This window comes from Temnothorax longispinosus, unplaced genomic scaffold, assembly GCF_030848805.1.
Source record: "Temnothorax longispinosus isolate EJ_2023e unplaced genomic scaffold, Tlon_JGU_v1 HiC_scaffold_24, whole genome shotgun sequence".
Classification (NCBI taxonomy): Eukaryota; Metazoa; Arthropoda; class Insecta; order Hymenoptera; family Formicidae; genus Temnothorax; species Temnothorax longispinosus.
This window is the reverse complement of record NW_027270058.1, coordinates 350,141-375,954: the sequence shown is the minus strand read 5'-3', so window position 1 is coordinate 375,954 and position 25,814 is coordinate 350,141. Positions and strand designations below refer to the sequence as shown.

Below are 25,814 nucleotides of genomic sequence, written 5' to 3'. Positions count from 1 at the left end.
GTATTTACGTATAAGTACGTTTTGCGAATATAGATTAGCAAATAAAACGTATCAACGTTAGTAGGTAAATATCACGTCTAGAAACTTACGACGTCTCATTTGCTAATCTATATTTACAAGACGTATTACGTCCACGAGAAATAGGCTACAAAAAATATAACGTTCTTACTAACGTTCTTTTTTTTTAAAAGTAATTTTTTTCTGTTTTCAAGAAACGTAAATCTTTTTCCAATAATGGGTATCACGTCTTTCACCATATTTTCTGGCATATATAGAACGGCTTCCTCATCTATACTCTCATCTAAATATAAAATGCAACATACGTATAAATTATATTATAGCAGTTGCACGAAAAGATTCCAAGGAGAACAGAAAAGTCAAAATACGGCCACGTTGACGTCATTTTGATTATCTGTTCTCTTTGAGATTATAAAACTATAAACGTGAGATTATTAAATAAACGTAATCAACCTGTAAATTTTTGTACGTCGTCGGAAAGCCCCCTGTCTTCTACGTTTTCCTCGCAAAACGACCGTATGCTATAGAAAAAAGTGATATTTTCACGTTAGTGCATTAAACGACAACGTTAAATAAAAGATCTAAAAAACAGGTACTTGAAATAAAGAACTGGTCTTTAAAATAAGGGATATGATTAGGTTATCTATATATCAAATGTTTTAAATGTGTCATATAAAATATCGTGAAAATGATATACATAATATCGTGTGATATTATGTATATACGATATGATATGCACAATAAAAAGTCCTTTACCATTTTACGATTTTATCACGAGCAACCGTGTAACATTAGACTGTTTCTTTTCGCCGCATGCTTAGTAACTACATATATGACATTACATATACGTACGTATAAAAGATATTATTGAAGAAGATCGACTAACTTACGCGCGCGGCGAGAAGAGATAGCTCACTGTCATAGTATAAACATTACTAGTAGCGACAGTAGCGGCGGTACCTTTGATCTTCGTGTATACAAATTTCATGACCTTGAGACTAGCCGCCACATTCTCAGCCTAAAATAGTGGCATTATCCCGCGCTGTTTAAATCGATACATACTACTGAAAATCTGTGTATATTGGTGAATACATAGTTACGTATATTTTTCTCTTCTAATAAGTATAAATATTTATATACAAATATAAATATGACAAAAATGTTAAATTATTATTTGAGTGACTCCGTGTGAGGATGGTCGACTTATAATCGGCGAGTCTCAGATTCGATTCGGGCCTTCCATGGCCATGTTGTACACAGCCAGTACTGAAAATCTAGTAGTCATAGTTCACTATTACATATATTATAAATATTCAATACTGGCAGTGTATATTAGAACACGGCTTGTATACGTCGATTTTATGAGAGGTTGATTTGAAAAATGTGTTAAAGGTTTGGAGTAAAGAAGTATAGGGCTTATTAGTAATTCGTTTTGGGAAATCATATAAATCGTTCAGAAATATTAAATTATTTTTAAACTTTATATTTATTTATCAACGTACTGTTAAATGTGTGACAAAATAGTTATTTTTCGATTTTTTTCTTTGGATTGTTTTAAATTACGGTTTATACTTTTTAATGTATAATAAATACAGATTCGAATAACTAGTTTTATTAAATATTTTAAAGGAACGTCTGCACATACTTTGAATGGTACTGCTATTTGTATCATATTGTCGAAAAGCTTATGTCCTATATTTTGTAGGGCATACTGTTTAAAATGTAATATAAAATGTTTATGCAATGTTAATATATACGTGCTAAACTCTTCGCTTGGTACTAGTAGACTGCCATGAACTGTACTCTTATCATATGTTTTTTTTCGATAAATACTGTTGCATTAGACGCTAATGGATTTTGTAAAGAAATTGTTTCGCAAATAGAACAAATATGATAGGCTCGTAACTTTTTTATAATATAACCACACAAATATTGTAATGAATTTTCAGTTAGATAGTCACGTGTACGATAATCTGATTCTAATATTTTTATTGATTGAAATGCTGATTCTGTCTGCAAAATTGTTTGATTGCTTTCATACCTATCGATATGAGTAGAATTCATCAAAGCTAAAAATTTTGAGAAATCGTTAGCACAGTTTGCATTTTCGGATACTATTAAAAACTTCAATGAAAATGTTTTTTTAAAGGCATTTATAACGTGTTGTGGTGTAGGATTATATGACGTGCCGCCTCGTTTTCTTATAGTTCCAAAATAATTTTCCAAACAATCTTGATTACGTCGCCTAGTTAGTACATATTCAAATCTGGCGTTTTTTTTAGGAATTCCCATAATTGAAGCAATGCATTTACAGTTAGTTGTAAATTTGACACAAACTTTACTTGTTTAGTTTTATTTTTTCCATCAAATGCAGTAACTTTTATATTTTTTGTACTATCTAACATTTTATATAAAAAATCTATTTGATATTGTTCTCCTTTAAATGGTTTGTTAAATTCTTTTGCATTAAATAATTTCTATGACGTGAAGATGTCAAAAAGTTTGTCAAAATCTGAAATAAAATTAGCTGTTCCCATGGCTTCTTCTCCAAGCGCTCCAAACGAAATATAAGTTTTCAAAGCAGCAACAAGAGTAGCACTTAGTATTTGCATAGCATATTTAACTCGCATTTTCTGCCAATTATTAGGGTATATATGTTCTTTAGTTAGCTTAGGAGCTAATCTTAAATTTCTTATTTTGTCCTGTTCATAAAAATGTTTTATATGTTGCCATGAAACATATTGATCATCATATATAAAATTGTGTGTTATCATATTATTTCTCACAGCTTTCATCAAATGAGGCATATCAAAGAAATAGAAAATTTTCATACTATTTACTATGAAATAAGGCTTTTCTATATTGTTATATTAAGTAATTTAGTTAACTGACAAAAATTTGATCCTTGATCAGTAACAATAGCAACAACTTGTATGTCACGTGCATGTAATTTTTTAATGGCACACTCAATTAAAGTTTTGATATCTACTGCAGGGCGAGTAGAATGCGTTAAGAAAAATCCTAAAGGTTGTTTCCAATTCATTTTAAGGCCTCTTGCCATAATAACTAAAGCATTTTGTGCTACATTAAACGACTTGTTGCTACCTGTGTCATGAAAACCTATAATTTTATCCTTTTTTATACTGTAAAATAGATTGGATTTTATCGGCATTTCGTCAAGACATAAAATGCACATTTTATTGTTTTCCTCTATTGTAGCTGTCCTAATCTTAATTGCATTAAAGATTGTGTCACTTATTCCAGGTTCTTCTGGCCAGTTTTCGACAAACCTTTATAAACATCTGATAGATGGTAAATTAAAAGTTTTTTTCAAAAATCTATATGCACTTGGCGAAATAAAAAATAATGATAAGGCATATCTCTTAAATTCTTTTGTATATCTATACCCTTTTTTATGACCGTTCTGTACGTTAATTTGCTCTGTAATAAAAAATTGTATATTTTTAGGTAAAAATTTATTGCAAAGTTTTAGAAAATCTGTTTCCGTAACATCCTCTAACTTATTCTTACGCTTTAATTTTGCTTCTAGTATTGATTTTATTCTTTGTAATTTTTTCAATTTTGTTCACAATTTTTCTTTACGTGGACTATTTGCAGATAATATATGTGATGTTTGAGTTAACGCTGATGGAGATTTTTCTAATGGTGGACTAAGCTGCGTGTCTGGAATACGACGTACTAATGGTGATGGTTTCGTTCTCTTTGCACAAAAATTCCTCGATTCTTCTGTCAAAACCTCTTCCGAAATGGTTGTTTCTTGTGTCGAAACCTCTTCCCAAATAGTTGATTCTCCTATCAAAACCTCTTCCGATGTGATTGTTTCTTGTGTCGAAACCTCTTTCGAAATGGTTGTTTCTTCTGTCGAACAGCTATACGTAGTATCCATCATAATAGATGGACGTTCTGGTTGATTTTCTGGCATATTAGTATTTAATGTGTTTGCTTGACGTGTCTCTGTACGGGTTTCTGTGCGAAAATCATTTATCTTATAAACAGTATTACAAAAATAATACTTAATATTTTTTAGATATTTTAAAGATGTAACGATCTACTAAACACAATACATGTAATGTACAGTAACGTGTTATATGCAATATAACACGTGTGTTATATTGCATTTATATTATTGAATAGGAACGTACAACTAGTCTGTACACGTTACATGTTGCCGTGTGTTTACTGGGAATTTTAAAATGTTTTTGACTTAAGGTGGTTCGATGGCTACAACAAAATGCAGAGAATTTCATGAAATTTTAATATGTTGTTCTGCAATGCAAAATAGAATTATGTGAATTTTTTGAGAATTTTTCACCATCCCGTTTTGAAAAAAATCTACTCCAAAAACCTAAAAAGTACAATTTTAGAAGTAGATTTATTTCAAAACGGGACGGTGAAAAATTTCCAAAAAATTCACATAATTCTATTTTGCATTCCAGAACAACATATTAAAATTGCATGAAACTGGCTGCATTTTTAACATAGGTTCTTATGGTTTTTATGGGAAATGACATATTGCATATGCTCGGGGGGCGGTAGAGCCGTACCCGGATTTGCGATAAAGCGAAGCTCGAAGGACCAGGGGTGTAAGTCTCCCCAAAGCGAGTTAAGTTAAGCAAATGCGACTCACCGTTCGTTGTGCCGTCGACTCCTGGATGCTTCGTCTCGGTCGCGATCGGGCTCGTGCAGCAACGCAAGCAGGGCAGCAAGCAAGGCAAATGCAAGGCAGGCAGCAGTAAGTCAAGGCAGGCAGCAAGCAAGCAGGAGGAAGCAGGTAAAGACAGCAAACAAGCAGGCCGAGAAAATAGGCGATCGCACTATCAGGGAGCGAGCTGATGATCTCGCGACTCCGTATATTAGCGCCAGTCTCTCTGCTCCGAAAATCTCTCTGTGCTCCGAGACGTCGTAACGATGAGTGCCGAGAGCTCGCGGCGCTGGAACAGTGTCGCGAGCGAGTACTTGTTCTTCAGGCGGGTGCCCTCGTGGGGTGAGCGAGGGCAGCACCGATTGGTGAGTCGCGCAATTATCGATTCCGCGTTGATCGCGATCCGCCGACGTTTCGCGCGAGTCACCGAAATACTTAATACTAGGTACGCGAAGACTACTATGTACAACGAGTAACAAGACTAAACTAATGAGTATGATACATGCATCTATCTACAGTTTGGTGAGCGCCAAACAGCATACCTTTAGAATGAAATAAGTGCAAAAAAAAAATGCAAATGATAAGGAAAAAAAATATACACATGTAACTTAATAATTTACAAATAAATGATAGAAAAAAAAGGGAAGGTTACCGCACATTTCGTAAAAAAATTAATTATTAAAGCATAAATTGCTTGATTTTTCGTCTGCTACAAATGAACGCAAGCAAATAATGGCAACTTGGCAACAGCGCAAATGAGTATAGTAAAGGTTATACGGCGAGGCATTTGACGATGGTAAAATGATGGTAAAATGATAGTAAAATAATGATGAAATGACAAAAAAATCATTTTGCCGTCATTTTGACATCATCGTGTATGAAACATTTTTGGTTATGTTTATCGCAGTATAACTTATGTATCAAAATAAATACTACTTTTTTATATGACATTTTTTGTTTTATTTATTACAGATTGAATCATAAAAAGTTAAGTAATACTTGTTCTGCAACATCTTTGGTAACATTTTTCGTATCATAACTTATATATTAATTATAACTTTTGATTACGTATAACTTATAAATAGATAAATTTAATTTTTATCAGAATCACATGCAAAATCACATCAAAATCACATCAGAATCACTTGCAAAAGAGAAAAAACTTAAGTATTCCAAAATATTGTTCAAAATCTTATTAGATTTGATAAGTTGAGGTTTTCCATTAATCTCATTTCTTAAAAAATGTATTGTTTTATCTTTGCCTTCACTACGATATTTATTAACAAGTATATCATAACTTATGCCAAATTCGGCTAATCTTTTTTGCATACTAGCACTTATAACATTATTCATAGGCTTACCCGAAGATAATATTTTCTTTGTATTTGCATTTTTTTCTATCCTTATCAAAACTTTTTCACGTGATTTTTTTGACTCTATTATTTCAGCTATATCCAAAAAAGTTACAGACAATTTTTCTAATAATTTAACATCGAATCGTGCATCATGTGCATCATCACTTGACAATGAAAGAAGTTCTGTTGCTAGAGTGGTTAATTTATAACCATTTTTTCTATTAGGATATTTTTTTCGAAACAGAGATAACGTATCAGAAAATCCTAGAATATAATTTTTATATTCATATAAGAGAGACAACTCTTTAATTGCTAAAATAAAACGAATAGAATCAAATGAACACGTATGAGCTACCAGGATACATTTTTTTTCTATATTTTTAAAATATTCCAATAATTTAAGAAATACCATTCGCCGAGGGAAAGTAACAACTTCTTCTCCATTATGGAATAATTGTTTATTGACTCTACTCAAACCATTAATTTTTGTTGCTTGATTGTCACGTGCTTTTGTAGGAGTAATAAACGAATCGAATTGTAGCTCTTCGCATTTTATACATATTTGTAAAATTTCACGAGATAAGTCGAAGCCTCCGGTCTCTAAATCAAAGAAGACTACAACAATATCATGCGTATTGTAATTAAAGTTGTCACCAGTCACCTTCTTTATGCAATTTTCTATACCTATGTTTCGTTAAACAATCCCATATTACTCTTGTACGTATCACCTTCTATTTGCTCTTTTCTATGCCGTAACTGGGACCTTTTAGATTTCAATTCTAATCGTCTTTTTTTAAACTCTGGCTTACTTGCATTTTCTTTTTTTCTTAATGATATTTCGGTTGAGCGTTCAACATATTTATTCAGTTGACTATTCCAGGGAAAATTAATCGCATCCATTGAACGCCGCAGGTAGTCTGTGCCATAATTTTTTTCAGCAACAGTGCAAGCAAATCGATAGTCAGCGGATTCAGAGGTGCTGTATGAAATCCGTTTTGGTGCCTTACTACACATTGAATTATTCAGACTTTTATTTGCTTGGCTGCTAGCTGTTGCAGCAAATTTTTCTGCATTATTTGCCAGTTTTGTAAATGTATTTTTCAAGACCTCGAAAAGAGTCGCATTTTTCACTCTAATACCAGTATAATTTTCTTTATCAGCATTATTTTGACACCATTGGCTACAATTTTCGTGATAACCAAAAATGATATGGGATGTTCTTTAAAGCAGCTTGAACTTTCGATATATTACCTTGATTCTGTTTGACTGCGTATGTGAAACATCGCTGAAGGTGTTTTATAGTATCATTAGATAACTCACGATCAGGATCTGAAACTTTACTGTTATGGATTTCATGCAAAGTATTACCCACATCTTTTGTAGTGTGATTCATATCAGATTGCTTGACTATTTCGTAATTTATTGCATTTTGAATAGAAGCTATACAGCAACTATCATTATCTCCTATAAAAACACCAACTTCAATATTAGCGGCTTTTAGAATATTGCTATTTGTAACTAATTGTACTGCACCATTAGCTTCCATAGCTTTCGAACTACTATAACAATTGAACCTACAATCATGTTCTTTTATTTTTCCATTAACAAGTCCTAAATCGCAAATTCTGCATTTTCTGTTTCTAGTGCAAAAATCAAGAATTTTTCCTGTTTTTAATCCTATACGTGCACAGTATCCATTTAAGCTATCATATGAATATCCGTTGCTTCGTTGACTCCATCCCATGTCATATGAGGCGAAAATTCTAACAATTTTTCCTTCTGGATTACTTTCCGATGGTTCTATGTTCAAAATTAAAAAACCGTTTTGCAGTTTTTCAGGTCTGTAATAAAATATATAATTGCAATATATGTGCAATGTTCGAATTTTAAAAGTAATAAATTTATTCATTCTTGTATAGATACGTACAGAAGTACATAGGCTATAAAATATGTAGAAGTAAAAAATATGTAATATATAAAAATTATTGATTACACAAATATTTATAGGTTTTTTCTATTTAATATTCAGTTTATTAATAATTTATACAAGTATAGAAGTTAAGCACTATTCAATTAATCGTATAAAAATAATTTTAAAAATAGTTAATTATTTGATTACCGATAACTTAATTGTAACTTATTTATTTATAAATCATTTTAGAGATGTATAAATTATATATAATTTGCAATTGATTAGATTAAACACGATAAACGCTTGACTTTACCATATAAAATTACTCTTATAAAAATAGATACTAAAAATTTTTATTAATTACGTTGTCTATGATCATAAAATTATTAACATAAATCAGAACAATATTTATAGCAAATTTGCGTGGATACACCAGTGCGCACTCATTGTCAGTGCACATTAACGCCATCGTACACAAATTCACGTAAAGTGTGTTTACTATAAATGGATTAAGTCACGAAATCCTTAATATTCTTTCGTGTACTATTTGCTAAAATATGTATTAGGCATTTTATCGAAATATTTGCATTTTACTTCAAATATTAGAAATTAAACAACAGCTTGCAAACCGATTTCCCTCGGTCTCGCTGGCCGAGGGGGCGCGGCTGCAAATTAATCCGCGGACCACCGGACGATAGCTCGAAGGGGATAACGAAGTCACTTCTCTTACCGAAATTCCCGTATCTTAGATCTTGGGCGATACCATTTGATTGGGCGCCAGGTGCGATTATAGACGCGCACCACGTCTCGATAACGTTCTCCTCCCTAATCTCGCCACAAGCTCAGGGCGTAGCTCCGCGTGAAAGGGATGAAGGTGGAGAAGGAGCGTAACGCAAGCAACACAGAAATAAAGCCCGGCAATAAACAATAGTAAATAGATATATTTCATTCAATAAACACAAACGAGCAAATCGTTTCGGGAAACCAAGGCCGGATCTCGCTCAAATGGCCGATATTACCGCGGTACTCGGGGCGGCCGTTACCGCACGCGCGAAGTGCGTGATGTTCACGCTCGCGAGGCTCCCTTCGCGAGCGAAGCTTTCTATCCTAAGCGCGACCCCGCGATAACGTCAATCTGCCCACGTCTTGATTTCCGGATCCCGAACGCTCGGCGATTCTCACACGCCCGACGCAAACGATTCTCATACACTCGACATAACAATTCTCACCCGCACGACACAATGTATGCAACGCCCGAGATGGCGCGCTCGCGAGATTCCTATGTGAGCAAACGCGACGATAGTTGCCCGCACACACGGCGCAAAATATCCGCGAGGCTCGCGGTGCACCTCAACGCACCCCAAGGTGCCCGGCGCGGTCCCTTCCGACACGCACACGGGACTTCCGTACGCAAAACGCGACAATAACGCGACAATCATACGCAAAAGGAGCCCGGCGCGGTCCCTCCCGACACGCACACGGGACTTCCGTACGCGACACGCGACAATATACCGTAATACGCAACACTAAACACAATATACACCGGAGCGTGCCGCCCGCGGCACACCTCCGTCCACGATTCACAAGACGCACACGCCGCTATACGCGAATTGACTGCCGATCACACGCAAGCTTTCGAGTAGGGCTTTTACTGTTTCTGGCTACGATCTCGGCCGGCCACGTGCCCGCGATCCCGACAAACAGCCGCGATAATCTTTCTGGCATCCACAACGGCGGGAGCCGGTAGCTAAGTACGACACGTAATCAGGCCGATTCACCCGGTAATCTACTCGATATATGCCTTTCCGGCACCGTGTCGCGACCGAGATCGAGCCCTCAATGAATAGGCGGCACCGGAGTGGAGATCTTACAATTTGGCTGCTCGCTGTTGCTCGGCGGCGTCGGGGCGCTCCTCCAGGGGTGGCTCCTCGTCCGCGGCTAGATCGACAGTGAGGAGCGGTCGGTTCGGCGGGACCACGCCGGACCCCCGCACTTGCGCCCTCAAGCTCGCGGTTCTTCCGCCCCGCCGATTGGTTGTGTGTGTCGCCCTGTTCGCGACGTTGCAGACGATTTCCGCCATTTTCCCGCGGCCCGTTTGACTTGGCTGCTGGTTGCGCGCGGGCCCCTCGCGGTTTTTCGCCCGGCTGGCCAGGCCGTGGCGGCGCCGCTCGGCCCTTGGGGCGCCGTCGGGTGAGTGTGTCGGGGGTCGTCCACCCGCGCTGCAGTCGCGGTGGCGCACCCGTGTTCATGCTGCGGCGGGGCCGTGTTACGCTGTGCGAGGCATTCCCGGCGCTTTTCCAGCGGCAGGTCCCGGTGGCCCGCCCGTCGGCCGACCACTCCGTCGTGCGTCCTCCGAGCGCCCGTTTCTCCCTCCTCGCGACTATCGTCGTTACATCTCGTCGTGATCCCACGCTCCGGCACCACCTGTCATCCCTACGGAATGTTTCTCAAAAAAGGTTAGTTAACGCGGGTAGCCCTTCCTCGACCCGAGTCGAGGCGCCATCCCTGACCTTCCCCTCGGCCGAGCTATCGCCTGGGCGGTGGACGTGACAAATGTCACGTCACAAGCTTTAATGTGCACTGAGTGCGCACTGGTGTGTCCAACCGACGTCGCTATTAGTGAATTTAGTGTTGAGTTTATTTCTGTAATAATTAAATGCAAGGTAAAGCAATAACCTAATACACAATTAAAATTTTAATAGAATTTAATTTGTAAAAGAATGTGAACTCAAATACTTTCAAACAGTAATCATTTGCTAATGATTATGTGATTGTACTGTAATCCCATTTTACTTTCTTATAATTTCAATGAGCATATACATTAAACTTACAATAACTTTTTCAATTCTATAATATTTTCTAATGTGAGCGTGCGTTCTGCTATTGCTGCTTCTGAACAACTTTCCTTAGCTACAAATTCAACAATTGGTCCGATTATTCTTTCATGTTTCTTGAAAAGTTGGTCATTTATATTTGGCAAATCCATACAATTAAAAATCTTATAAATCGAAGTGACGCTACTAGTAATATTTATACTATGCCGCGGGTTACGAGGCTGCGCGCTACGTGCCTGCCATCAGTTTCGTGGTGCGTACGCGCACCGGGGTTGTCGCGCCGCGCGCTCTGCGGTCGGCCGCGCGTAAGACGGTAAGGGGAGGGGTGGGGTGGGGAACAGTTCTTTGCAGGATACCGGGCGCGCGGGCCGTAACGCCATCGCTGCCGCGCGACGTTTTCTGACCTTCGAGTAGTTTCGCGTGTACGAATAGTCGTCGGTTGTCGATCGCGAGCGAACGTGCGGTGTGTAAGAACGTGGTGTGCGGTGGTAACGCGTCGTCTTTCGTAAATGAAAGTAGGGGGGGAACAGCTGTCCAGCTGGGTGTACGCGATGTTTGTGAAGTCTGCGTTTTCTCGTCGCCGTGTTTCGCGCCGGACAGTGAACGCCCTGGACGCACGACTCGCGCGCGAGGCCAGTGTTCGCGCGAGGGGTAAAGAGGGGTGGGGATGAGTTCTCCGCAGGATATTCGGCGCGACGGCCGTAACGTCGCGCGGTGGCGTGGATTTTTCCATTTTGTGCGAAAACAGTGAGTTGCGCGTCGTTCGGTCGGGTATTCGCGGCGCTTGCAAAGCTTGCGTTTTCTCGTCGTCGTCTTTCGTATCGGACGATGGATGTCCCGGACGCGCGCGTCGCGCGCGAGGCTGGCCGTCAAGTTCGAGACAGTTTTACATCGAAGTCCCGCGAAGACTACGGACGTGCGTGCCTCGTCTCTCCTGTAAGTACATAACGTTTCTGCGTTGTTCAACGCGAGTACGTGTGCTTGCGACGGCACGCGCTCGGTCGACGTCGTGCCGTCGAGAATCTTGCGTGCGTTTCCGTGCGAGCGCGCGCGACCGCCGCCATGTTGCCTGTCGGTGCCCGTTTCCTAGAAGACGTTCGTCGCGGTCGTTTTTTTTGGGTGACGAAAACAAACAGTTGAAATATTTGTTCGAAGCGAACGTTCGTTCTATATAAACGTACGCGACGTCTTTCGCGTAAACGGGACGGTATACGAACTTCAGCGACGTCACGTCCACGTACGGGAGGAACATGTCGCGTACCTATCATACGTTAACGTCTTTTTTTTGTCGTGATATCTTTTACCATATATTTTTTCAAATATGATATATATGCGTTCGCGCTTCAAAGAATATATCGTCGTAACCATGCGTTTTACGACAGTGATAGTATCGTATGAAGGACTTTGTGCTTTTACGACGTGACGTAAGACACTTAAAGGGTACGCGTACTTTGTGAGCCTGAACGAAAGGATAACATTTTTTATTTTTTTTATAGAAAAAATATCGACGTTTGGTTCGACTGCGGTAGTTGCACGTATCTTAAAGTGTATAAAAAAATTATTTTAGAAGTGTATAAAAAAATTCTTTCAGACGTTAATAATATTAACGTTTAACACGCGTACACGCTTTGTTCATGAATATACGTGTCACCGGAAGATGACACGATACGTAGGGTAAATCAGCTAGTGAATGAACAACGAAGCGGTGTCTTCTCGTCATTAGAGACATGAAATAAACGTATTATCCGTATCACTTTCAGCATCGACGTAGTTGATTCAATATATTATATTGATTATTAAAAAAAATATTAAAGGTGCTTTCAAAATAAAATATTTAGAAAATAAATGGAAAAGTAACAAAAGGACCGATATACCAGTAAATGAACAGACGTGCCAGTAAATGAACGGCTGCTTACCAGTGACGGAACATATGTATTTTATGTAGATACATACCTATTAATATATATAGATCTTAATAATTAAAGTTAAATATTATATTTTAACAATCGCAGAATGTTTTTTTTGCACTGGAATACGATTATAAAGCATATAAACCTATGTATTATAAAGCTAATCTAATCTAACCTTACATAAAGCTTTTTTGGCTTGTTGACTCTTGACACGAGTTTTATCTCGAATCGGAGATTAAAGTAACTTTATTTCTTTTCAGTCTCAGACGTACGAACGTTCTTTTTCTTTGACGTAGATTTACTAGTTACTTTTTTTTTTATTTCTTGGAATAATTTGATCAACATATTTACAGCAGGATCTTCTGTAGTTATTGAATCATAAGTATAATAGAGACGTTTTTTTTTTAATTAACAATGTCGAAAATTAAATATGTCAGGTCACGTTTTCCCGTACTATTTAGATACTACCTATGTATCAAAATAGAGCCCACATGTTCATTCACTGGGAAAAGGTTAGAAAATCACATCAGTGACGAGACATCATTATATTTAGCGTATTTTTACGACGGTACAGAAAAATGTTTGACAAAATAAAATATTGATTTTCGTTTTACTTATATGATGCAATATTTACCTTTGAAACGTACGTATAACCGTTAATCAAACGTAAAATCGCAACCTCTCCAAACGTAACCTTTTCGTAGCTTGCACGTCATAAGTATAAAAATATTTCTCCTTAAGTCGATACTTTGTTTATAACTGTGATCGTGATCTTAACGCCACCTGTTACGTTTTCTCTTAATTTTCATCACAAAATCATTTTATCTTTGACCCATACGTGTTTTTATATTTAAAATATAAGTGATTTTGTTCATTTACTGGACCCCGTTCATTCACTGGCTGGTTTACCCTAGCTTATGAAAAAAAAAACATTTTTCTTCAACACGAAAAAAAGCTTTTCAGAAACAACGTTTCTTCCGTGGACCTGTGGTTACGTTCCGACATACGACTATGTGTAGACCGGCTCTAAATATCACGTTGCGAGTGCAAGTCGGCGTGAAGTCCTCTGACGAGAGTTGATGATCAAAATGGAGTCGTGCCGGGACGGCCGGCGGCTTGTTCGTTGTGATTATGCTGTACTTTTATTTACGAGACTTCGGATTCTCGAGAGACGTTAGCTCATACGGGTTAGTATAGAACATTTAACGTATTTACAATATCATTGATAATACGTAAAGTACGTTAAATCAACTATGACTGGCACGATATAACGTCTTTTCGATGTGAACCGTGAAAAACTGTGAGTCAACTTGTTTTGTTAGCGTCACACAGCACTTTTTCGGCGTACGCCGCGAGACCGTCGTACGTTCGACTATGGGTTTTGGTCAGTTGATGTACGTTTTAACGTAACGAGTGTTAACGTTTTCGTGCACGTTATTTTTCGGAGTACGCTCGTTGAGTACGCTCGTTTCGTCTCTACTACGTTGCGTCGTTGCTGATATTTATATTTTTTTTACGTCGTTGTACGCGTCGTGCGTGTGTCACTATATACGGTTGTTTTTCTGTTATAGAACGCTTGACTGTGGAACACCTGTAGTTTGCAACTTAGTTCAACTGACTACACGACAAGTCGTTTGCACGACGAGGAACGCACGTACGGATTTTGGCAAAACGGCAAATATTCTGTGTGTGTAGTTTTTCCACCGCGTTATGCGCGGTTGTGCCGCTCATGAACGTATTAAAACGGTGTGCGTGTCAAGGACGCCGAGACGTTTTTTAACACGTACCCATCTACTCACGCGGGAAAAGTACGATTCCATATGAGTTGCCAAGAGCGGTCAACTGCTATCTTCAAGGGTGATCTTCCTTCTCACCAGGTGAGTTCGCTTCCGCGCACTCGTGTTGCGTCGCGTTCGCGCGCGTTGTTTATCTCGTGGATAAGATCTTTGTCGCAAGGGCATCGAGTCGCGGCTCTTGCAAGATTTCCGTCGCGCGTTTGCGGCAGACAACAGATGACGCAAGATTTTCATAGATACACGCAGTACACGATAACGTACCGTTGTACACACGTGAAAAAATATTTTAAAAACGTTGCCTTACACCATTGTGGTTTTTACTCTTTCATATATGTACTGTTTGTACATATATTTCTAATATAAAGTACGAAATATATTTACAGTACATTTTTTCTCAAGTGTACAAAAACAATATTACAAAATCAAACGTCGGTACGTTTAAATATTGAGAATATAACGTGCGTATTTCTTGAACGCTGCTTTACGTGCGTTCGAAGTAATATTAAAAGCCGTACTATTTTCGTTACGTATTTTTAAACAGTTTCTTTACATACGTCATCTTAAAGTATAGTGGTTAAGGACGTATTTGGTAAACGTTTTGTCTGCGTGTAGTATTTCATCAAATACCTACATTGGGATTTCTAAGAAATTTTTTAATATTTTTTTTTATAGGAATATAAACTCTTTTTCTAACATTATATATTATATACGGTTATATATATTCCGTATTCGTTATGATATAAATATTAAACTACGTAATATTTTTTTTTCTTTTGCGACAAAAACAAGAATTCTAAAAGTTGATGCCGGCGTTCTAGTATAACGTGTTGTCACGTCAGCATATTTTCTTTTTACTTCTTTGGAAATGTCAAGAATAATATAAACAAGAGTGGAAACGGCTCCCAACGTTAATATAGGCACGTTTTTATATTTACTTACGGGCGTACGGTAACGAGCGTGCGTGCTAACAACTTCCGCAGGTCACGTTACGAACGTTACATTCGAGCGAATCCCGTACGTGTTGGGAAAAACCACGTTAGAGATTATTTAGCTTTGTTCGTCGATATAGCGTCGTTTCTCATGTACACATAAACACGTTAGACACATATGTCAAAATAAACATTAAATAGTTTACAACAAGTGCCGTACTGTTCTCCATCGTGAATATTTGCATTTCGCGTTACATCGTCGAGATCCATCACGAATATTCCCCTGTAGGCCTATGCCACGGTCAACGACAAACGTTACTAACTTTGTGTAGCGGGAACGAAGTTTTCTTTGTCAACTACCGTGACAAAACTTACGCGTTGAGTGTTGATGCTTCGCATAATATGTCACGCAGAGACTCGACGTTCAGTTCGGTTCCGCGTATATGCTTTAATAAAACTGTACGTAGGTGTTCCAGTTTCAGTTTCGGTTTCTTAGTAAAAAAACCGAAACCGTTAAACGTACGGTTTTTTTTGCTTATAGTTCGTTACGCGGAGGAGAGAGATCTAAAATTTAAATATTAACGTTCACCGACGTAGACATTTTTTTCTGACAACGTACTACGTTTTTTAACACGGAGTTTGTCACTTTTGCTTAAATTGTACGTTTTACGTACGTAGTATTTTTTGTGTGTGTACGTACAACGTTGCTACGTAAATAAAACGTTCGGTTGTTGTTGAAGCTGTGTTATGCTGGTTGTAGCCGTTGCGTTGAGCCGTACGCCCTAAGAACTTTCCAAAAGATTGTGCCGTGCAAGTTTTTATGCTCTTTGCGTGCTGCTGAATGTCGTTCCTCCCATGAGTTAAACGTTTCGACGCGTGCCGAGGCATACGTTGGTGATGAGTCTGTACGTGCAAACGTCACGGCTTGACTAAATTTTTTTGAATACTTTATTTTGATGCGTAGTACGAACCAAAGATATCTGAAAATATTATCCAGCATCTTTTCTTTGCTCTTTTTGTATTTTTTTATCGCTGTAGAGCGCTTCTTCTCCCATGCATTTGACATTTCAAATATTGCATAAGCATACGTTGCTGGGCAGTCCGTAAGCCTCTTGAAATCACACATAAGTTCATAAATCTCGTACAACGTATATACACTCGATCGTTGTCATACAAAATAAATTTTATTTTTGTACGGTGGAACGGTGGAACGTAGTGACGCGCTTAAAACGGTAAAATATTTTTAAAGCGCGTCATCTTACCCATGTAGTGGTTAGTGACGCGATGTAAACTTTCGCATTCGTCGGCCCGACACCCTCCAGACCCTCTTTACCTTCTTTAAAGAGGTCGCGTGGACGGTTGGTCGACTGGAAGACTTTGTCCCCCCGTAAGTGCAAAATTTAGTGCTTTTTCAAATTTTTTGGAGTACTTTGGTTTCGTGCACAGAACGTACCAAAGATAGCTGTAAAATACATTTTGTTAAACGTTTATTCAGATAAAATAAAAAGATGAAGAAAAAAACGTACCGTCGATCCGCGCTTCTACGCTTCATCGTTTTTTATTTTTACGTGCTTTGCAATCCGTCGACGTTGCCATATGGTGGACGAACTGGTTACAGTTAAATAAGTAACACAGTAGCGCGCGCAGACGGAGTAGAAATGTTTTGCATCGACGATATGTTCAGATATTTTGAGCAAAACGTACGTTTACGTTTTTTAGGATATTTGAAATGGATCACGCCATATGCGATAAACTTTCGTTTAAATTGGCGAAACAGAACAGAGTGTCTTTGTAAGGACATACTTTGTATATGAACATATGTTCACGTGCCGTATATGTATATGAACATATGTTCTCGGTGTTCGTGATATTTTCATTTGATCGAAAGTGACGAATAAAACGTACAAACTTACTATATCGATACCTATATGTACTCGTGATATTTATAATATAAAATATACATATTTACATATGGAGGAATAAAAACTACACAGTGGTGTAAGTTAAAATTTTTAAAATATTTTTCGGTGTACCGAGATGCATGCTGTACAATATATAACGTACATCTCGGTACACGAGAAAATATTTTAAAAACGTTGACTTACACCATTATAGTTTTTACCTCTCCATATATATATTGTTTGTACATGTATTTTTAATATAAAGTACGAAATATATTTACAGTACATTTTTTCTCAAGTGTACAAAAACAATATTACAAAATCAAATATATGTACGTTTGAATGTTAAGAATATAAAATGATTTCCATTTTCTCGTACGGATCTCATTCTGTGAGAACGCCGTCAATATATTTTTTTTGTCTTTCCGCGTTTACGTTACAAATGATACATATGATACACGGAAAAAAATGTACTTGTTTTAAGTAAACGTTCCGTACTTTAAAGAAAAAACGTATTTCAATAGTCTCTAGCAGGATGTTACTTTTTTATATAAAAAACTTTCTTGTTGCTAGTAAATATTTTTTGGATTGAAAGACGTATCTTTTTAAATAAAACGTATATGTTATGAAAAGAAATGAAACGTACATCAAAATAAGAACGTGTTATCTATGGGGAATATTTATATTTCTTGAAACAAAAGAAATATTTCTCACGAGTAGTACGTTTATTTTATTATCTTAAGGTAAAGTTGTTACGGTGGGACGTTGTCGCGACAGCTAACGCCCCTGGCGCGAGCACAAACAACCCTCGGGCTTGACCCGACGTCATTCGAGATCACCCGATTGTCGCGTTACTGTTCCGACATGCAAAGAGGTAAAACGCGCACACGTTTCCTAATTCGCGTATACCGCGCAACGCGTTACATCGCGGATCGATGTGCGTCGTCACCTAACTTTGTGGATCGACGTGCGTCGTCCTTTGTGAATCGTGAGGCAACAACTCCCGCCGAGGGTTTCCTATCGGGACGAGGGATGATCGATCGCGATCCGTGGACCACGCTCTCTTCCATTTCTATCGTGCTAAAAAGAAAGTCGAGCCGGCCGTTCGTGGCACGTATATTATCGGGAGTGCCGAAAGTACGTGCGCGAAGTCCGTATGAGTTTCATCGCGAGCCGTATCCGTTCGAGTGGTCGCCGCGTGAAACATCTCAGATAGCTTTTCCGTTCATGTGAACGGAGAGTGAGCCGGTTTTCGTCGTGCGCGTACCTGGTTGCGTGGTCCGCGCGCGACGTTCGGAAAGTTGAGTGCGCTCAATGCATCCGTGCAAAGGGTTGCATCGTGCGCCCAACGTTCGTCGTGATCTGCACCCGCTTGCGTGCGCGTTGCGCGAAACATCTCTTTTTCCGAGTTTTCGTCATCCATACAACGGCGGGGACGACGCACACAGACGGATCACGTGATCACCGCGTGCGGTAGCGTGATCCTTGGTGAAAGACCCGTGTCGACGGCGAAACCGTCCCACGACGCGACGCCAGTTTTCGCGAGTGCCTCGTATCTCGAGCGTTGCGATCACCGAGTGTGAGAGTTGTCGATCATTTCTCATAAAATCAACGCCGGGAGTTTGATCCTGATATCGATTTCGCTCGCGGCCATTTTGTCGTACCGCGCCGTACCGTGTGAACGCGGCTCTATCGCGCCCGTGCTCCGTACCGCTGTGATTTAGTGTAAAATTATTTCTGAAGCAGATAAACGTAGAAGTTCATTTCTTCGTGGTTCAGCTTGTAATATTGGAGTAATATTTCTGTCACACGTTCATCGTATTTTGAATACATGCGCACGAAGGAGTAAGATTTCATAGAGTTCTCCAGTCTAGATACCCGTCTGTCACGAGTTCTGACGCGTAAACTCCGTAGAAACGACGTTATACGTATAAAACCCCGTTGATCTCGTGTGTATGAAACTGGCGTGGAACGTTACTACGTCGTGACAGTTTTAAAGTTTCTCTATGATGTATTAAAAGTATTAAAAACTCGCAACGTTACTTTAATGAACGTCATATGTATATCGTCTATATTAATAAAAATCTACGCGTGGTTATTTAATACTAAATACGTAACTAATACGTACGTAATACATGATCGCCATCGTATAATATTATTACAGTTACTTCGTATTCGATCGCGAAATATTGGACAATCTGTGACGGTCTGAGAGGAGGAGGAGGTCTGGTAAAGGCATCGGGCACTAACGGAGCAACCTTGGGGTAAGTGTTCATTCTTTGTTTAAAACGTATGAATTCTTTTTTATTTCGTCGGGCCTCGTTATCTCCGATAAATAAAAAATAACTTAAGAAACCGAACGTTTGTCTAAAATTTTATAAAAGTTTATTCTTATAAAGGTTTTTCTTGTGAAGCTTTTTCTTGGGAAAGAAGTAACGTATATTAGTAAACCTACGTAAAAAACGATATAAACGTGTGCAAAATTTATTTTTTGAAACCGTAATCATTTTGAGCATCTCTTTACGTTGAATCTTTCATTTTTGTGTTACAGAATCATCGGAGCTACATAGTTGATTAACTCCGCCCCGTGCGCCGCTGGTTGGTGAGTGCGAATAAATTTTTCATACGAGGGTAACGACGCTGTGACGATCGTAGCGTGTATATTTATGTATTATTTTTTTGTAATATATATACGGCAGATAACGGCGACTTGTCACAGATTCGTTGCCTTAAAATGGATAGACTAACGCAGACTAAGTTATAAACGACGTACGCTTCGAACCTTCTCGCATTTCGTAACTTCGTGTACTTATGGGAGACGGCTCTCGCGTTAACACGCAACGAGTTTATACGAGAACTCGTTCGGTCGACGCATCCGTTCGTTGATATGTCTAATGTTTTTCGTGCACAGATTCGTACGCGTCGACCATCAAGTATACCAGTCGCCTGAAAATAGGCGCGTTCGTGAACGTGTTTAAATATGTATTTTATATTAGTATTTATATTAGTTATCCGTTGTCTTGATATTAATATCATTTAACGAACGTTCGTAACATACGTACACTTTTATATTTGTTTTAAAAATACGTCGTAAAATATAGACACAGAAAGAGAAAAAGACGTAAAATAAACGTTTGCAAGAAATAAACGAATATTTTTTCGATACAACGTATATATATACATGTTATATATAACATGCCGCGTTTATCCTACGCTCTTATAGTCTATCCATCTAGTATTCGTTGTGGCTTTGTATCATGAAATAAAACAAATAAAACGGATGTGAGATTCAGTGAATACTTTGTCGCGGGACAGAATACATTTTTATATGGGAATATCTTAAAGTTGATACGTTTCATCGTACGTTGTATATTTTTACGAACACTTTGGAATAAAAAAAAATACAAGATACGTCGATGACGATACATGAAATATGTGAAACGTTCGAAAGTCAACGGTTCGGCACAAGACGATGATAAAAACTGTATCGTGCGTGTGTTATTTACGTTTGTGACGATCGTGCTTTGGAACATTGTTTATTTCTTTTGGATCTCACGTCCGTTCGTCTGTATATTTCACTTTATCGTTGAAGTATGGTCAACGACGGTTCGTGCCGTCGTTTGCGGTTCGGTTCGTGGTTCGCCCGTCGCACGTCGGCGTGTACTATTTTTTTTTCCATTCGTGCGTTCGTTCGTGCGTTCGTTCTCACGTGATTTTTTACGTTCGCTTGTTTCGTGTACCGTACGCTCGTTAATGTCAGATCGTCGCGCGCGAGATCGACGTTCGATGCGTACGCGTAAAACGCGGTTAATATATTCTTTGTCGTCTTTGATATACGTCTTTCCTTGCTTTTTATACGTTCGCGACCATTCTTACGCGAAAAAGTTACGTACGCACCGTGTCGAGAACGTAACGGCAAACGTAACGTAACGTTCACGTTACGTACGCGTTTCTTACGGAACATGCATCGTTATCTTTTTTTTATACACTGAAAAAAAATACTTAGCGTCAAGAAAATATTTTTTACATAATATCATGGGCTTTGTTATTTACGATACACACCGCGTTTGTTAGACGTAGATATCTTTACTTAACGTAAGTAAAAATATTTAAATCTAACGTACGCGGTGCGTATCGTAAGTAACGAAGCCCGTGATACTATATAAAAAATATTTTCTTGGATTTAAGTCGTTCTTTTTCAGTGTATACGTAACGCGCTTTCGTTAACGTACGACGTCCGACGCGCGACGTCGTAACCGTACCGTTCGACGCTACCGGCCCTGCGACGCAGCCGGTATCGAAGGAGTTTGTCTTCTTCATCTCTGACTAACGTATTCTATTAGATATCGTTAGACTGTTGTATTTTTTATTTGCCGTCGAAATGTTTTGTACTCTATTTTTATTTTTTTTTGCAACAAAAATAAGAGTTTTTGGGGCTTGTCGTTTGCGTACCTTTACCTTTATCTGAACTTAAACGTCGAACATAATATAAATAAGCGCAGTTCTCGTGTTTTTTTTTGTTTAAGACCATTTACATTTTATTTTTTTGGGACTTGCAGCTGAAACACATTAAAAATATATTTTTTAAGAACGATCCATAGATCGTTAACATTTTTACGTAAAATGCTACGCGTTACGTCGTTAAAGTATAAAAACTCGTAACATAAATACAGAGGCGGATGGTGACTTTTCGGGCCCGAAGCTCATTTTATTTCGGGGCCCTTTATTCGGTCAGAATCAAGAGAAAATTATAATAACATTAAAATATAACGAAAAAACTAACTTTTCTATTATGCGTCGATCGTTTTCTCGTTATTTTGACATTATCATAATTTTCTCTTCTATAGATAACAGCTCATAAAAAATTAAAATATTAATAAATATACACGTTGAATGGAATACATTTATTAGTAGAACATTTATAATAATAGTATTTATCAATACTATAAACATTTAACGGTTAAACAAAAACAACGTACATTTTTTAAAATACGTGACTATATATAGAGACCTCCTCAAGTCAGAGTCTGGACACACAAACCTGGAACCTGGAACCTGGTGTTCACTGCGTGGCTTTGTACAAAAAACGCCATGTTTGGGGCGTGTGTCCAAACTCTTACTAGAGGGTCTCTAGCTATATATACTAAAGATATGACGTTTAAAAAGTATTTAAACTCTTAATTTTTTTCTACTGTTGGCGTTCGCGTATTCTTTTAAGGCTTCTTCAGAAGTTCGTGTTCTTGTATGGTCCGTCTCTATTGAAAGACGTGATAAGTACGTTAGTCTTTCATCTCTCATTTTAGAGATCTGTCGTTATTCTTTATAAAAGATACGTTAGAAAAGCCTCTTTCTGCTTCACAACTCGTTATCGGCAGTGTCAAATAAATTTTCAAACGTGTATAGAGATTTGGAAAAATATCTATAAGACTTTTTTCATAAATTAAATTTAATATATTTGGATATCCTAAAAATTTTTCTTCAGATAAATTTTTAGATACGTTGATGTATTCTTTAAACTGTATGCCGTCACTTTTTAAATTTTGGTTTATGTCAATATTATAATATGCTGTACGGAAGTTAATACTTGAATCGTCAATATTTGAACGAGTTGTCGTTCCTATATCTATTAAAATTTAAATTTTTTCTCCAACTTTTCGTATATTTCTTTTCTTTTATTTAGTTCTGGCATTACGGAATCCAACAACATATTAACTACCTCAACACGGACGTTATCTCTCCCTGTGAATGTATCTTTACCTTTTGTACCGTCTGAGTATTTTTTTGTTTTACGTCTTTGATTCAGGTCGCTATAATTTTTTTCAATGTTTGAACTCATTTCCGTTGTTTTTACGTCATACTCGATTAATTTTTTATTACAATCCTGTCTGATGGCTTTTACAAATGATTCAAGAGATGAAATAAGAGCATAACCTTCACATAAATCTAAACCAGGAGTTTGTAATTTTTTACTGGTTTTATTAAATCTCTCAAGACGTTCTTCCCAAAGTACTGTTACGACAGCAACTTCTAGTCTCAAAAGTTTGTTATATAAATTTTTGGCTTCCATTTGACAATCTCTCTTTTCTAAATTATTTTGAAAAATACTTTTTAAAGTATCTAAAATTTTGTCGTAACTCCGTCTTAAGGCATGTATAGCTTCATACGGACTAGATCATCTTGTCTGACTAAGATTTTTTATGGAAAGGGGTAACGTTGTATGTTGGTTTAACATATCCCACCTCGGCGTAGATGCCGAGAAAAATACATATACGTGCTGAACACGACCAAACGAACTTGTGCGAGAAGGTACAATATTTACTGCCTCTGTCCCAACTAAATTTAAAGAATGGGCCGCACAAGGTACATACGCAGCAAACTTCGTTGCCTTTTTTAAATGTGCTTGCAATCCGTTATATTTTCCGCTCATATTTGCAGCGTTATCATAAGACTGGCCACGACAGTTCTCACGGGTAAGTTCTATTTTTTCTAAAAAACTTTTTAAAGTGTTGACGAAAGAAAAACCCGCGTGACTATAAATAGATAAAAACGATAAAAATCTTTCGTAAATTTTCCTTTTTGTACAGTATCGTACACGTCGTGCAACGTAGTCTGTATGTGCTAAATCCGGCGTTGAATCAGCACGGACTGAGTAATATTTTGTGTCTTTTCCCGTAATGTTCGTAACACGCTGTCGTAAAACTCGTTTTCCCATTATTTCACGTATCTTTTCATAAACAGTTTTTGATAGATAACTTAGCATTTTATTTTGTTGAGATTGACATTTTACAATGTGCTCTCGTTAAAAAGGATCAACGTCTGCAATCACGTCGACAAGCCCCATAAAATTACCGTTATGTGGAGATCCCCACTTTTCATCGCGACTTCTCACGGACAATCCTCTTTCTTTTAGAACGTTAATAATGGCAACAACACGCGTTAGGGTATTGTACGAATGTTCCGATTCATTTTTAATCTATTTTTCAACGTGTGCTTCGCACGAACAATTTTGTTTTCCTTTCGTGTTAACCATCGTAGCCGTGACTTTTTATGATCTGGGGATTCTTCATGTTCGTCTAGAGTACGGAGTATATTAATCCACGTAGAATAACCGGTTGTTCTAAGAGAAGTCCGTGACACTGAGAATACGTTACACATTAAACACGAAACGCATCCCTTACTATTAGAATAACATAACTATAATCTACGCACGTTCTGTCCATTTTTTAAACATTTTTCGAAATACTTCTTACTAACGTGTTTGCTTTGATCTTTATAATATTTATTTGACGTAATATAAAGGTTATCTTGCTTTCTATTTTGAAAAAAACGATGCTTCTTTTGAAAGACACGTCGTGACAACGTCCGTATTAAATGAATCAGGCCATAATGCTAAGTCTCTATACTGAACAAAGTCTTCTCGTGCTCTACGTATACTATTATTAGTTTTGTCTTCCGTACTCTTCTCTTGGATACGTGGATCGGCATACTAAATACGTTCTTCTCCTTTTTTATATTTTTCTATACCTGTTTCTAAATTTTCCTCGACGTTTTGTTCATCATTATTTGTATGACTTCCAAAATCATTCTGAGAAGCCGAAGTAGAAGGTATATATAAAAAGAAACTTGACAGTTTTTGACATTTTGCTAGTTCTACTTCTTTCTGTTCTTTTACGTTCCTCTTATGACTTCCGCTCAGATATTTACGTTTGTGTTCAGACATTTTCAATAAATCTTCCCTAAAATAATAATACGTCACTAAAGTAAACACGTGTAAGAAACAAGATAGAAAGAAAGTAAAATATGAACGTAACTTACAAAATAATATTTACGTACAAAATTTTATTTACAACATACATCATACTCCATCAAATATTCACGACGTTGCAAAGATTTTCGTTTTTTCTGCATGTATAACGTGTGAGGTACGTAGAGGAACACGGACCTTTCAAGGTATACTTTGAGGTGTGAGAAGGTAACCAAAAGGGGACGTCCATGTAACAAGATCTAAGACGTACTTTTGCCAATCTTAGGTTAGGTTGTAACCGGACGGTACGTGGGGAGACACGAATCAACGCGGGGTGTCCTTGAATTCAACGGTCGCCACTCGGTTTGACCTCTGATATACCGAGAAGGTAAGTATTTATCGAATTTTCAATCAAACTAATTATTCTCTTTTCAGGTTCCTGCCACATGAGGGTCATCGCCGTCGCCGTCCAGGATCGCCGCTGCCACCGTCTTCCAGGATCAACGAGGGACTTCGAGTGATCGACGCCAATGGATCAGGTATGGTACAGAAGGTAAGTCCAATCGAATAATTTTCAAGAATTTTTTGACAAAAGATTGTATAATTTATTCAATTTGACTGATTTTCATTCACAGTTGTTCACAAATATCGAAGTTACACAATCCTGTCGGACGATCGCACGTTCGGGCTGACACGGCCTTTTTCGTTACGACGCACAAGATTTTTCGGCACTAATTCGCCGTTCGCTTATG

The 25,814-nt window shown here is 37.9% G+C and overlaps 1 long non-coding RNA gene across 2 annotated transcripts in view; it reads left to right on the top strand.

Moving 5' to 3' along the window:
• The window catches only part of LOC139824008 (uncharacterized), a 31,213-nt gene extending 5,620 nt beyond the window's left edge, over window positions 1-25,593 (top strand). The window contains exons 1-5 of one of the 2 annotated variants that reach the window (XR_011734970.1): window positions 13,637-13,879; window positions 14,264-14,569; window positions 19,483-19,582; window positions 19,870-19,920; window positions 25,498-25,593. This is a non-coding gene — a long non-coding RNA (uncharacterized lncRNA). Of the gene's footprint in view, window positions 1-13,636; window positions 13,880-14,263; window positions 14,570-19,482; window positions 19,583-19,869; window positions 19,921-25,497 lie in introns of those variants that run through there. The other variant, XR_011734971.1, reaches the window with a different exon arrangement.
• The last annotated feature ends 221 nt before the right edge of the window (window positions 25,594-25,814 follow it).